This window comes from Chrysemys picta, chromosome 8, assembly GCF_011386835.1.
Source record: "Chrysemys picta bellii isolate R12L10 chromosome 8, ASM1138683v2, whole genome shotgun sequence".
NCBI classification, from domain to species: Eukaryota; Metazoa; Chordata; order Testudines; family Emydidae; genus Chrysemys; species Chrysemys picta.
In genome coordinates this window covers 15,578,486-15,585,746 of record NC_088798.1, presented here as the reverse complement: position 1 = coordinate 15,585,746, position 7,261 = coordinate 15,578,486, and positions in this window count along the sequence as shown.

Below are 7,261 nucleotides of genomic sequence, written 5' to 3'. Positions count from 1 at the left end.
CCCTGCACAGAGCTGTGTGGCATAGCAGAGTGTGTGGAGAAGGCTGGGGTTAATCAGAAACAGCCAAGCACCAATTCCCCTGCTAAAGTTGAGGCTGAGGAAATGTCTGAAAGTCAGGCAATTAGTTGTAACTGTGATAGGTGAGGGCTATGCTGGAAATCTGTTAAGGACTGTACTTTCCAAGGGGAGACTGCCTGAGGCACTAGAACCGAGTCAAAAAGCTGTATAGGAGACAGGGCTGTATAGGATTGTCAGTTCTTTACCCTTAAACCCCCATTAGCTCACAGTCTCTCCTTCAAGATTATTAGGCACTCTGCACGTATGATGTGTGAACTCGGCAGGTAGAAACGAGAGACAAAATTACAAATTCAAATGGTTTCCCTCTGCCTGGCAAACTATGCAGCTATGTTTTATCATCCCAGTGGCCATTCCCCATGTATGCATTAGGGAGACAGCAATACTAGCAGGCTGTAGTTCGTGAAGGAACAGGGCAGTGGGACAAAAGTGATGATGGTAAAGAAAGTACTCTAATCATTAAGAGAAAAGATAAACCCCATTTTTCCTTGGCCATAGACATTGCTAGTAACCTCTTCATGTGGTGCAGGTGCAGCTCATGTGATAGTATATCAGCAGATTACGTTTTTGTGCCAGTCACGATTATAGGCACCTTGACCTACCTTAACATTCCAGATAGGGGGAAGAGTAGCTTGGCACTGTCAGCAGTTGCTGTGATTTAACCTCGTGATATCTAACTTCTACTGATACCACTTTTAAAGTCAGCTTTAAAACAAGCTAGATATTTCTAGCTATATGCACTTATTTATTTATTTTTAAAAATATTCTTGTCTGCGCAAGGATGCAAGATCAAGCTCTTTGTGGATGTTTAACTTTTTATCTAGTAAAGCAGCCTGCATTGCTGCTCTTGACATTAGATTTGACTAGTAAATCTTCTGAACTTCAGAGGAATTACATAACTGAATCAGTTATACAACAGTTCATTTTTTAGTTCATATTTTACCTGTTGGTTGATTGCACACTGAAAAAACCCCTACATATTCAGATAGTGACGACTTGCCCCGAATCAGGGTGGTATACAAACAAGTCTTTTTTTAAATTTGAAGAATGTGTTTATTCTGTTTAGGATAGCTAATATATCATATATACAGGACGGTAGATATAATGAATTCTTCTGTACATTCATGTAGAAACAGAAAATGTAAAAGCCAAACAGTGACACTTGGTGGCCAGTTATGTAATTTACAGCCTCCTCCCTCCCACCCCCCGGAATGTATTTGAAAAGGTTTAAAGACTAGATGAAAAATTATCTATTTCACAGCCTTGCTGTCACATCTGGTAACTTGGCTGATGTTAATTTCAATGCTATGCACTTCTCTGGCATTTTTCCAAGGACTGAAAGCCACACTACAAATATTAATTAAGCCTCACAACATCATGTGAGGTAGATGTCATGGATGCACATGCTAGAGATTAACTAGTTGATTTATCTAAATTCAAGTAGTGAATCATTGGTAGAGTTGTGAATAGGTTAGGAATCCTGATTCCCAATACCTGCTTTAACCACTAGACAACATTGTCCCTTCTGGTCTTCCATATATTGTCTAAAATTGTCCTGGCAGATAAAATCCACCTTCCCTTTGAACCAAACTCTGCCTAAATTGGAAGCTTTGATATTGTCACCATTAAAAAGGCAATGTCCACCTGTTTTGGCCCCAAATTTGACCTACTTTGAAGTTTTTATAATCAGATGAAGACTGGTCTGCTAGCTGAATTCTTTCTTTCTTTCTACAGACTCATTCCGCCACTGAAGACAAACATGTAATTATTTCTGGTGTGAATAAATCTGCCATTTGGTTGGGGCCAGGAAATAATTACCAGTCTTTTACCAGACATCCTACAGCAGTGGTGGGCAACCTGTGGCCGCTTCCCGCAGCTCCCATTAGCCGTGAACGGTGAACCGCAGCACTGGGAGCTGCGGGCGGGTGTGCAAACGTAAACAAACTGTCTGGCAGCTCGCCAGCAGATTACACTGATGGGCTGCGTGCGGCCCGCAGGTTGCCCACCACTGTTGTATGTGATTGTGAATGGGAGTAGAGGTGGTTTGTGAAATTGGAATAGGAGGGATGGTGGACAGACTGAGTTACCATTACCTTACATGGGCATTCCTTGCAAATTGGGAAGGATAAATGTAGCAGATGAAACAGTTATCCCCTGCCCTCCTCCCTGCCTAATTCCCATCGGTCACTCATGAAGGGGCTTCTACAGTGTTGGGGAAAGGAGGAGATAATGTCACAGAGCTAAAATTCCCCTCATCCCTCTATACCCCTAAGACACATGTGCCAGATTTCGGTTCCCTGCACGGAGAGAGGTAAAGGGGAACAATCTGGCTCACACATAGGAATCTTACTAAATAAAAGGCTGTTTGCACCCAGAATGCTCTGAATACATCTTTGTGCTTGTACCTTTTTGGCCTGTGGGAGATACAGCAGCAAAATAAATTATTAACTTTTTCAGGAAATGATCAACATGGGTCAGCTGAATGAAGCATGGCCTGATCCAACCAAGTGTTAAGAGATCCATCTGGGAGCAATGCAGTAACTTTAGAATTATAAAATATTTACACCTGTACCAGATTTCAGCATGGTATTTCCTGCCTGCCTTCTGACTCTAGCGTTCCCTTCTGTTCCTTCCCCTTTCTGTCTGCTTCTCCCTCAGTCCTGCCCCCCACCAGTGGCTTGTCAATGCTCATATCTATGCTTTTCTATTTCTGGCTTTTTATTTACTTTCTTGTTGATATCTCTGCTTCTATTTTGGTGCTCATCCCTTCTGTATCTTTTTTCTGTGTCTGAGGTCATGAATGAAAAAGAGTTTGGTAGTTTCAGCATTGTCCCTAGCTGATGTTAGTTGACTTCACTGAACTGCTTACATAATGTGGGGCTGCAGTCCCTATTTTTAATCTTTCCTATGTACTAAAATTTGATCATTTGTGTCAGTGACAAAAACCCCATCTTCTGGGGACCAGGCTGATCTGAGCAAGTGCTGGTAAATTATCCTGCATGACACACAGTGGTCTTTTAGTGAGATTGAAAGGGTCATAGAGACCTATTAAAAACAAATCTAAGTTCCCAATTTCAAATCGAGACCTGACATGGCTGTTGTTTATGTACCAGCAACATCATTCAGCATTAAGGCCTGGTCTACACTAACCACCCAATTCGAACTAAGGTACGCAACTTCAGCTACGTGAATAACGTAGCTGAAGTCGACGTACCTTAGTTCGAACTTACCGCGGTCCAGACCCGGCAGGCAGGCTCCCCCGTCGACTCCGCGTACTCCTCATGCCGAGCAGGATTACCAGAGTCGACGGGGAGCACTTCTGGGTTCGATTTATCGCATCCAGACAAGACGCGATAAATCGAACCCAGAAGTTCGATTGCCTGCTGCCGAACCAGCGCGTAAGTATAGACAAGCCCTTAGTCCCTGATCCTGCAAAAGTTTATGCACATTGTTAATTTTATGCACTGAGTAGTACCAATTTCCATTGAAATCAATGGGACTACTCAATGCATAAAGTTAAGTCCAATAGGGTTGATTCCAGTCTTTGGTGGAACAGAATAGATTACAGAGCAACATACGTTTCTTAAAAATGGCTTTTACTTTGGCTCTAGAAGGTTTACCAATAGTCCTATTGTTGTACACCACCTTCCTACTTACTGGAAAAGAATAACTCTAAAAGGACACTTCCTTTCAGGAAATGAAGTTTGGCAATGTTACTTTTTAATGAACTCATAGCTCATACTAGATTAGGACATAGCAGATGGCATCATTTACATAACAAATACATAAAATTGGCATATTTCTGCCAACTTGGTGTGCAAGAGTGATGAAATCTTGAACCCAATGTCTTCATCTTTTATTCTTTTAAAATATTGTGTCATGAGTTTGCTCAAGCATTTTGACCATATTTTCATCAATGCCGGAAGGTCCCCTTGATATATCCTATTCCAGCGAGTGAAATAGCCAACTTACCAGCTACAAAAGAGGTTGCTGTGGGGATCTAGTCTATTTATTTATTTTAATCTATTGTATCAATATTTCGAACAAAAAATTATGTTTTTGCACATGTATTATTTTCACGGCAAAGGCTCCAGTTGCTTAGGTTTTACTAGCAGGCTGGTATGTTGCTAATTAAATGGATACTTCTCTTGCTCTCATCCACTTCCACTGACAGCTGGTATGTCATGTGTTGCTCTTGCATGGAAACCAGGTTAATAGCTGCCGTAATAGCTAAGATTTTGCTTTCAAGCAAAATACTGTAAGGCCTGCCTGTGTACACAGCAGTCAGCACTCTCCACTCTCATTTCCCAGAATGGAACTAGGTCACATCTTGGACACATGAGACGGTCCTTAATACGAAACTCCATCTCCAACATCAAACCTGTAGGTTGCCATTGTGCTGACCTTGACCCAAAGCATTACCAGGACAAGTTATTTCATATTATTACACTTCTTGACCCTAGTTTTGTTACCTAGAATCTTATTTTAAAACCCTGATGTAGAAAAGTAGGAACTAAGGCAGGGGCGGGCAAACTTTTTGGCCTGCCCCATCCAACCACCCCTGTTCCCTGACGGCCCTCCCAGAGCCTCTGCCCCATCCACCACCACCACCCCACTCCCTGTCCCATGACCACCCCTGGAATCCCCACCTCCGACTGCCCCCCTGCCACCCCTCCTCTCATTCCTGACTGCCCCCCCGGGATCTCTACCCCATCCAACCACCCCTTCTCCCTGACCGCCCCCGGAACCGCTGCCCCCCGCCGCCCTATCCAACCCCTCCTCTCCTTCCTGACTGTTCCCCCAGAACTCCTATCCCCATTCAAACCCCCTGTTCCCCATCCTCTGACCGCCCCGACCCCTATCCACACCCCCGCCCCTTGACCACCACCCCGAACTCCCCTGCCCTCTATCCAACCCCCCCTGCTTCCTGCCTGGAGCACTGGTGGCTGGAGGTGCTACAGCTGCACCGCCCGGCTGGAGCCAGCCACGCCACCGCACAGCACAGAGCACCGGGTCAAGCCACGGCCCCGCAGCTGCACTGCCGGCAAGAGCTTGCCGCCCCACTGCCCAGAGCATTGTGCCGGCAGCAGGGAGAGCTGAGGCTGTGAGGGAGGGGAACCAGCAGGGGCGGGGCGGCGGCTAGCCTCCCAGGCCACGGGCTCATAGGCCAGGCAGGAGGGTCCCGTGGGCTGTAGTTTGCCCACCTCTGAACTAAGGGCTTGATATTGCCTGTGAGTAACTTTACTCATGTGAGCAGTCCTGTTGGTTTCAAATGCATTGGTTTCCTCAAGTAAAATAACTCAGGCACATAGGTTTCTGTAGGATCAAACTATAAGGTAAAAAACAAGTCCATCATTGTTATCACTAGTCTCTATTGTTTGTATCTTGGTGGTGCCTAGGGGCCCGAATCAAGCATCATCAGGACCTTTTCGTGCTGGCTGCTGTACAGATCTGTAATGAACAAGTTAGCCTCTGCCCTAAAGAGCTCACCATCTAGATTTGTGCCAAGACACAATAAATAAATAGGAGGGCAGGGAGACGGGAAAATGAAGCAGTAATAAAACAAGCATGTTTTTGCATAATGTCCCAGCTTGCCATCCACCTAGCTGTTATCAGCTGGCAGTCATGTTTCAACTGTTGATTTATTTTTAATATTCATACCACTTTACAGGGTTTTCCTGTCCCTAATCTATGTATTCAGAGTACATTCTGTAGTAATGAGAATGAAGGTTTGCTAGCCTCTAACTATACCTAGTGGAAGGGATGGTATTTTGTTCTAAACCGGCAGCTAAGCAATGAAGTGAAAATTTAAGAGGGAAAATTGAAACCAGGAATTCCATTCTAATATAATCAATTCCAAATGTCTGCTGGGATCAAAAAAGGGGAAAAAGTAAACCTTCCTGCCCAAAGAAACAATGTGGAATGTATCATTCCTGTTCATTAGCAGTTACAAACCACTCACTCAGCCCTCGGAACTTTCAAGTTAATGTCGCTCGTAGAAAAAAGTCTGTTTTTTCTCACATACTCTTTTAAGAAGGGTTTGAGACACACACACACACACACACACACACACACACACACACACACACACACACACACATATATTTTGTTTGTTTAATGAGAGGCAGCCTTTCTCCTTTACGTTAAAACCAGTCCAGATCCAGCTCAGGTTACTAGCGATCAAATGTGACCACAGTTAGTGACCTAACTAAAATGGCTTTGATAGTTTTTGTCCAGTTCCCTGTGGTTAGGCATCCACATCTCAAAAACACGATCACAACCAGTAACAACTGACAGCCTTGCTCCCAATCTTAGCACAGAGCCCACAGCTTGAGCAGACATTTGAGGGGCTTGGAGCATGAACTACCTTCAGATTCCTCTGCTCGTTGGGGCCCTGGGTGCCTGGGACCCGTGTAACGAACGCGTGCTGAGGACCTGTGGGGTGGGCCGTCATTACGCACGGCTCATGAGATGCCTAATGGTCTCAGACACTATCCGTTGGTCCCGGGACATCTACATCGAGCACATCACCGGCCACCGCCAATATCGGGAGTGAGCCGGGGAGACCTCGTGCGCCCACACACACCCCCTGCTGGACCCTATCCCCTGAGCCCTAAACCCACCAAACCTAGCTGAATCCCGCCACGTGAGGGTCACCCCATCCCCATTACCCAGTCCGCTTATGACTCATGACTGTCTCTACTTCCCGTATGGGTGTCAGACCCTCACCGCTTATCGACTGTTTCCTGATCCCGCCCACCGATTACCCACCCCTCATTGGGGACATTGCAGTCTGTATATACTATGTGTGCTGCCCAGCCCCAAAACACCAACATACCCCTATACTCTGTATGTTACCCCCAATGACCAATAACTAACGCTTCAAATTTTCTGTATCGTTTTTTTTTTTTTTTTCTAAATATTCTCTGTGTCAGAGTTAAGGCAGAGGAGCATGGGGGAAGCTTGTATAGCCATTGTCTGTGCAGTGTCTGTTCCACAGATAAACAGACTTCAGCCTCCACAGCTGTCAGTCTGGCACCTTTCAAAAATAATTAACTCACATTATATATCTTATTATACACACAGCTACGAATAACAAACTCTAGATATACACGTTATACACAGACTGACACAGGTATGTGCATATGTGCACAGCCACACACACAGGTATGTAATTTGTCATCAT